Source organism: Triticum urartu, chromosome 2A, assembly GCF_056163025.1.
Source record: "Triticum urartu cultivar PI428250 chromosome 2A, HENAU_Tu73, whole genome shotgun sequence".
Taxonomy (NCBI): domain Eukaryota; kingdom Viridiplantae; phylum Streptophyta; class Magnoliopsida; order Poales; family Poaceae; genus Triticum; species Triticum urartu.
In genome coordinates this window covers 431,953,465-431,962,203 of record NC_141874.1, presented here as the reverse complement: position 1 = coordinate 431,962,203, position 8,739 = coordinate 431,953,465, and the positions used below count along the sequence as shown (strand labels likewise).

The 8,739-nt window shown below is 46.4% G+C and overlaps 1 pseudogene; it reads left to right on the top strand.

The window, feature by feature from the left end:
* The first annotated feature begins 595 nt into the window (after nucleotides 1-595).
* On the top strand, nucleotides 596-4,414 carry LOC125537865 (G-type lectin S-receptor-like serine/threonine-protein kinase SD2-5; annotated as a pseudogene).
* The last annotated feature ends 4,325 nt before the right edge of the window (nucleotides 4,415-8,739 follow it).

The window sequence follows — 8,739 nt, the reverse complement described above, 5'->3', positions numbered from 1 at the left end:
AACCAACCAATGATCATTTGGAAGTAGTCGGACTAATCCAACCTGCAAAAATCCCAAGAGAATGGTATGAACAGAGGAAGGCGAGCCCGTCTTTCTGATCCGGCGGCCAACAGCACCACCGTTAATTAGATTATTATAAGCAAAAGCTGACCTAGTAGTTGCCTTGCATATACCCATGCTTGCTTGATTAGTTTGCCTAAGTAATCATCGTGATCCATCTTTCACGATGTGCACAAGGAAAGTAGCAAGAGGACTGCATTTACTCTGTGAATACTCTAGTACTCCTTCCGTCCCATAATATAAGAACGTTTTCTACACTACTAGTAACTTCTGTGGCATCAACACATTTTCTTCTTTAAAATAGCTCTAAACCACGAGACAAGCATCCAACCAACCCGACAATGACTTGGGCCTGCAGGAGCAGCCAATAAGTCACCTTCCGGCGATGGTCAAACACGAAGCGCCCAAAACACCGCGTGGTATGGTTGTGAACTTAGGATGCTGAGAATAGCAGGACGAAGACTTGTTGACTGCTTCTTTCCGCGGAGCTCACATCTGCTTCACTGATTCTGCATAACCCAGGTGAGATCTTTTTCTCCGCTGAAAGCTCATCCCCGCACTAGCCCCCGGACCCCGGTTACTTGCTCCTTTTCTCTCCTAAAGTCGTAAGTCAAGAGCTGCTTCTTCTTACAGTCTCCATGGGCCCTGCCGGTCTCTACCGTCTCTTGTTCATCGTGCTTGCAGCTGCAGCACCATTGCTCTCTGCGTCGCAGCGTTTCGACTACCCCGCAGCAAACCTCTCGACGCTGTGAATCAATAACAAAGCTTTCCTCCCACACAGCGTCAGCTACTCCGACGGTTCAGCCGTGCAGGCCATTGTCCTCCGTTCACCCAAAACCTTCTATGGCCCCTCCTTCGCCACAGGATTCGTCTGCGCCTCCCCCTGCGACGTGTTCCTCTTCGCTGTCTTCATTGTCTACACCAATAGTGGTGCCAAGATCACCATGCCGACTACTGGGACTCCACAGGTGGTCTGGTCTGCCAACCGGGCTCGCCTCGTCAGAGAAAACGCGACCCTTGAGCTTTCCTTGGATGGAAACTTGGTCCTCCGTGATGCTGATGCTAGCCTGGTCTGGTCGAGCAGAAGCTCTGGGCGGTCTGTAGCAGGCATGATGATCACCGAGATTGGTAATTTGGTGTTGTTTGATCAGAAAAATGCAACAGTGTGGCAGTCATTTGCTCACCCTACTGATGCATTGGTCCCTGGGCAGTCACTTCTGGAAGGTATGAGGCTCGTAGCAAGTACTTCTGCAACAAATTGGACAGAGAATCAGTTGTACATGACAGTTCAAACTGATGGATTGTATGCTTATGTCGGATCCACATCACCACAACTCTATTTTTCGAAATCGGTGAACAAAAACAAGACATGAAAAGATCCAACAAAGGTTACCTTCACGAATGGCAGCCTCAGCATCTCTGTGCAGTCCAAGCAATCAGATGAATCAGACACGAGTATCCAATTACCAGCAGCTAACTCCACCCAGTACATGAGATTGGAGTCAGACGGGCACCTGAGGCTCTACGAATGGTCTAATGCAGATGCAAAATGGGCTGTAGTGTCTGATGTAATCAAACTATTCCCTGATGATTGTGCCTTTCCAACAGTATGCGGAGAGTATGGTATATGCACAGGGGGGCAATGTGCTTGTCCGCTTCAGAGTAATTCTAGTTCAAGCTACTTCAAGCCGGTCGATGAGCGGAAGCCAAATCTTGGCTGTGCATCACTGACTCCAATCTCTTGTCAGGAAATGCAACACCATCAGTTGTTGACTCTTACAGACGTTTCTTATTTTGATGCCAGACACATCGTTGCGAATGTAACAAACGGAGAAGACTGTAAGCAAGCTTGCTTGAAGAACTGCTCCTGCAGGGCCGTGATGTTCAGGTATGGCCAGAATGATTCTGCTGGAACGTGTATGTGGGTGACCAGGGTCTTCTCCTTGCAATCAATACAACCTGAAATTGTTCACTACAACTCCTCTGCTTACCTCAAGGTGCAGCTTAGCCCCTCAACTTCTGCCTCTAATGCAAACAAAAGGAAGGTGATGTTAGGTGCTACACTTGGAGCTACTACTATTCTTGTACTGCTAGTCATTGCTGTCATTCTTTATGTGCGAAGGAAGAAGTACCAAGAGTTAGATGATGAATTAGATTTTGACCAAATTCCTGGAATGACAGTGAGGTACACGTTCGAAAACTTGAGAGAATGCACTGGAGACTTTAGTAAAAAGCTCGGAGGTGGTGGGTTTGGAACAGTTTTTGAAGGGAAAATAGATGAAGAGAGAGTTGCAGTAAAACTTTGTCTCAGGTTACAGTCAGGCCGACCGATTCACCTTTCTGGAAAGGACTGATGAAAGTTAAACAATCTTTGTTTAATAGGATAAAGTTTGTTATTGGAAATGGCACTAGTACACGTTTCTGGGAGGATACTTGGCTCAGTGACACACCCTTGGCCATCCAATATTCGTCTTTGTACTGTATTGTTCAACGACATGAGGTGTTCGTCGCATCGGTATTTCAATCTATCCCCCTTAATATTCAGTTCCGACGGACGCTACGGGCAATCGTTGGGAAGAATGGCTCCGTCTAGTTAGGAGACTGATGGAGGTCCAGCTTTCTCAACAACCCGATGAATTACGCTGAAAACTGACTAAGTCTGGAGTATTCACAATTAAATCAATGTATATTGATGTTATAAATTCGAACTCCATTCCTACCTCCAAGCATGTTTGAAATGTCAAAGTTTCTTTGAAAATAAAAGTGTTTATGTGGTTTGTCCATAAACAAGTTATTTTAACCAAGGACAACTTGATAAAGCGTAATTGGACAGGACCTACTAGGTGTAGTTTCTGTGATCGGGATGAGACAATCAAACACCTCTTTTTTGATTGCCCGTTGGCCAAAGTACTTTGGCAGACGGTCCACATTGCTTTTAATATCAATCCACCGAATTCTATTAACGCATTATTTGGGACATGGCTTAATGGGATTAAGCCTGACTTAGCGAGACACATTCGGGTTGGTGTTTGCCCTTTGATGTGGACTATCTGGACTTGCAGAAATGATTTGGTTTTTAACAGAATATCATGTATCCACTTTTTGCAGGTTATATTCCGAACTACGGCACTGATCCGTTTGTGGTCGCTACTCACCCGGACGGAGGCCAGGGAGCATTTGGTTACTGGATCTTTCCGCTGGGAGATGGTAGCTCGGGATATCTTCAGATGGCGGTCATGTAATAGGATAGGCATTTAGTTTACCTACCTAGTTTTAGCCAGCCGGTTGTGGCATCTTTTCATGGCTAGTTGGTGTTTCTAGCCCGTTTTGGCTCTGTGTGAGCTTTCTTTACTTTTTCATTACTTTTGGAGACCTTGGAACCATGTTCACACTGCTTTATTTGGTTAATAAGATGGCCGTATGCATCACTCTGATGCAGAGGCCGGGGAGTCCCCCTTTTCAAAAAAAAGTAAAACGTTTGGAAGGTGCTAGACAAGGAAAGAAAGAATTCTTGGCTGAAGTCGAGACTATTGGCAGCATTGAACACATCAATCTTGTTAGACTGATCGGCTTTTGTGCAGAGAAATCTGAAGGACTTTTAGTATATGAATATGTACAGAGAGGGTCACTTGATAGGTGGATCTACTACCGCCATAACAATGCCCCTCTTGATTGGTGCACCCGGCACATGATCATTCTAGATATTGCCAAAGGCCTATGCTATCTCCACGAGGAGTGCAGGCGAATAATTGCTCATTTGGACATCAAACCACAAAATACTCTCTTAGATGAGAATTTCAACGCCAAAGTGGCTGATTTTGGACTATCTAAGCTAATAGACAGGGACCAAAGCAAAGTAATGACAATGATGAGGGGCACACCTGGGTATCTGGCACCTGAATGGTTAACGTCCCAAATCACTGAAAAAGTTGATGTCTACAGCTTTGGAGTTGTTGTCATGGAAGTAATTTGTGGAAGAAAAAATATTGACATATCTCTTCCCGAGGAGAGTGTTCAGCTCATCAAATTGATACAAAAAAAGGCTGAAGATAATCAGTTTATCGATTTGATTGACAACCATAGTGAGGACATGGTCTTACACCAAGAGGAAGCAGTTCAATTGTTGAAGCTTGCAATGTGGTGCCTGCAAAATGATAGCAGTAGAAGGCCTTCAATGTCATCGGTGGTCAAGGTACTGGAAGGTTCAATGAATATAGAAACTAACATTGATTGCAACCTTATGAATGCAAATCCAGTAATGTCTGTCCAGCATAATCAATCAACATATTCAGTTCCACCTGAAGCATCGATTTTATCTGGCCCAAGGGGAAATGGGCGCTACTGTAACTTATAAACTTATAAACTTCAGGCTTTGTAACTACTTTTGTATCCTATCTTATTTATATTTTGTAAGTATGATTTAAATGGCACCTAGATACTAGTAATTTGTAGGCAATATATCTTACTGATTTCTGGTGAAGCTGTAACTCATGACTTCAAAGCAAGAAAACATGTAGCACCCTGTAATGTAAGCTAGTTGAAACACCATAGAAAAGTGACCTAGGGGGCAGTTTGAAGGAAGAAATATTCTAAGAGCACATCTAATGCAAAGTGCTTATAGATGAATAATCAAGGGGAGAGATTATTACTATTCACTAAGCTCTTGTACAAAAGTTAACACCTACAGTACTTGTTTAGGTGCTTCAATTGTTTGTTAAACAGGCCGTACGTGTCAAACATCTTTGGGCGTATTGTACATACGTATCTTAGCAAGAGTCTTTCGGTTAGGCTAGGAGGTTTATCTTTGTAACCATAATTCTATCTCTACCTAGCTTGATCTCCAAGTTGTAATCTCTCATGTAAGATCTCAACTGTATGCGCTATCAGGGACTTGCGCCCCTGCCTATAACATGCACGGCGTCCCCTCTCGATGAGGTAAGATGTTTTCCGCTTCGCACATGGTAGTCAAAGCTTTTCCTTTTCCCATCTAGAGCTTCTGTCGAACCCATCTAGCCTAGCCATGTCTTCCTCCAGTTCCTCCTCGCCTAGTCTCAACAGTCAGGTTACAGAGAAGCTATCTTGCACGAATTACGTGTTGTGGCGCACGCAGATCACACCTCAGCTGCGCGGTGCCGGCGTCTTCGGCTATGTCGACGGCACCAACCCGGAGCCGGCCAAGCACCTCGTCACCACCAAGGATGGCAAGGAGACTTCATCGGCTAACCCTCTCCACCCTATATGGGTACGGGAGGATCAGCAGGTCCTTGGCTACCTGCTGAATAACCTCACAAACGAGGTCCTGGTCACGGTGACCACGATCACCACGGCGGGCGCGCTCTGGACGACGCTCGCTGCCATGTTCTCGTCTCAATCGGCGAGTCACATCAACAACATCCACACCTCCCTCATCAACGCACAGAAGGGTAACCTCTCGGTTGCCTCCTACTTTAGCATCATGCGTGGCTATGCCGACGAGCTGGCCGCTGCGGGCAAGGCTATCCAGGATGATGAGCTCGTCTCGTACATCATTCATGGGTTGGAGGCGGACTATCAACCTCTGGTGTAGGCTCTCGACGCCCGTGTCATCCCTGTGACCCTCGATGAGCTCTTCGCCATGTTGTACAACTTCGACCAGCGCATGGCCCACTACAACGGATCCGGCGGCTTCAAATCTTCTGCAAACATGGCGTCTCGCGGCTGGGGCGGTGGATCCCGCTCGCGTGGCTCTCCCCGCTACAAGGGGTGATCTGGTGGAGGCGGCGGGAACGACCACGGCCACTCTCCTCCGTGCTCGGGTGGCCGAGGCCGCGGGCGTGGACGTGGTGGCAGCAACAGAACGCGTCCGGAGACCCCAAGATGCCAGATCTGCGGGAAGCCTGGACACACAAGAAAAGACTGCTGGTACAGGTATGACGATGATGATGATTCTCAAGATGATGACAAGGTAGTTGCCGCCGCTGATGGTTCCTACGGCATTGACACCAACTGGTACGTCGATAGCAGGGCCACAAATCATATCACGGACAAGCTTGAGAAGGTCACCATGAAGGAAAAATACCGCGGCAAAGATCAAATCCATACTGCCAATGGAGAAGGTATGGGTATAAGTCACATTGGTCACTCTATATTTCGTACCCCTAGTCGCAAACTACACATTAAGAAAATCTTGCATGTCCCTAGTGCACACAAAAATCATCTTTCCGTCCATAGAATTGCCATTGATAATCATGTTTTTCTCGAATTTCATCCTTTTTTCTTTTTGATCAAGGATCAGGTAACGAGAAAAATCCTCTATCGAGGTAGATGTGTTCGAGGGCTCTACCCGTTGATTCTGGAGTTTAGAAGATTCAATAAACAAGCTTGTGGTGCTATCAAGCTTTCGTCCACACGATGGCACGATCGTTTAGGACATGCCTCTTTTTCTTTAGTTGAAAAGTTGCTTAGGAAAAATAAGCTCCCGTTTGTTGGTGAGCGTCATGTTGAAACTATTTGTGATTCATGTCAACGAGCTAAAAGTCATCAATAGCCGTATCCCATCTCAACTAGTATTTCTACCAAACCATTGCAACTCATTTTTTATGATGTTTGGGGTCCAGCCCCTACCTCTGTTGGTAGACATACATATTACGTCAGTTTCATTGATGACTATAGTAAATTTTCTTGGATCTATCTCCTCAAAAAGAGATTAGATGTGTTTCAAGTTTTCCAAAACTTTCAAGCTCTTGTTGAACGCAAGTTTGATAGCAAAATTATCGTTGTCCAATAAGATTGGGGAGGGGAATACAAAAAGTTAAATTCCTTCTTCCAAAATCTTGGCATCTCGCACCACGTGTCATGTCCGCATGCTCACCAACAAAACGGGTCCGCTGAACGCAAGAACAAGCACATTGTCGAGGTTGGCCTTGCCCTTTTGGCAGGCGCCTCCATGCCTCTCAAGTTTTGGGACGAAGCTTTCCTCACAGCCGTTCACATTATCAACATGCTACCCAGTCATGTCATTAACAATGAAACTCCGGTAGAACGACTTCTTCACACCAAACCAGATTATAAGTCTCCCCGTGTTTTTGGGTGTGCATGTTGGCCCAACCTTCATCCCTACAACAATCGCAAACTCATGTTTCACTCAAAACAATGTGTTTTCATAGGATATAGTGCCCAGCATAAAGGGGTCAAGTGCTTAGATGTCCCCACTGGCCGTGTCTACATCTCACGTGACGTGGTCTTCGATGAAACAAAATTTCCGTTTGCTGACCTCCATCCCGATGCTGGTGCACTCCTTCGCAAAGAAATCCTTCTTTTGCCCTCTCATCTCACTAGTTTTGATCAAGGGGGACCTAATATTGATGACCTATTGACTAACCCATCTAATAATGTGCATGAGTTTTGTGTTGATGCAACAAAAGAAAACAGTGCGGAAACTGCAGAAAATGCGGCTGAAAATGAGCCATATTCTATGTGCTTCACCGGGGGAGACAAATCGTCCTCGGGATCTTCCCAGCTACAGGGGATCGAATCCGCCTCGGGATCGCTCCCTGCGAACGAGGCAGGTGCAGGCGCCTCGGGATCTCCTCCTGCTGACGGGGCAGCCGCAGGCGCGGGCGCGCACGCCACGCCTTTCCTAGACCCACGTGCCGGCCTCGTGGGGGATACGCGCTCTCGGGCGGTGGAGGCCCCACACCAGTCGCCATCTGCCTGCGGTACGAGGTACGCCACCCACCCGGTGACGTACACGCGGCGTGATGGCACGTGACGCAGGGAGGGTCCGACCGGCGCTGCGACCCAGGTGGATGCGCCATCATCACGCAAAGATGAGCTGCATGCACATGCACCGGCAGGATCCTCTGCAGCTAATTCACGTGCTCCACTTCAACAATCAGCCGCAGAAAATCCTTCAGCATCTTCATTGGGATCCGATGCGGTCACACATGAGCAGTCTGCAGGATCCTCTATGGCTACTGATCCTGATGTTTCACAACCACGACGCACACGGCTGCAACAAGGGGTAATTCAACCCATTAATTACATGTTCCATAGGTGAACCAGATGAGCCTAACACCCTTGAAGCAGCATTGTGTGATGAGAAGTGGAAAAAAGCTATGCATGAAGAATGCATGGCATTGATGAGAAACAAAACATGGCACTTGGTTCCCCCACAGTAAGGTAAAAATTTGACTGATTACAAGTGGGTTTTCAGGATTAAGAGGAAAACTGATGGAACCATTGATCGTTATAAGGCTAGACTCGTTGCAAAAGGCTTTAAACAGAGATATGGCATAGACTATGAGGACACCTTTAGTCCGGTGGTAAAGGCGGCCACTATTCGCCTTGTCCTGTCTATTGCCGTTTCTAGAGGATGGAGTCTCAGACAACTCGATGTTCAGAACGCGTTCCTCCATGGTGATACGGAAGAGGAAGTGTACATGAAACAACCTCTTGGGTTTGAGAGTAAGAATGCTCCTTCTTATGTGTGCAAGCTTGATAAAGCGCTATATGGGTTAAAGCAAGCTCCAAGGGCATGGTATGCTCGCCTCTGTCACAAAATGCAAGCACTTGGTTTTGTTCCTTCTAAGTCTAACACATCATTGTTCATCTACAACAAGTCCAACACATGCATATTTGTTCTTATATATGTTGATGATATTATTGTGACTAGCTCATTTGATGAAGCGATCACATGAC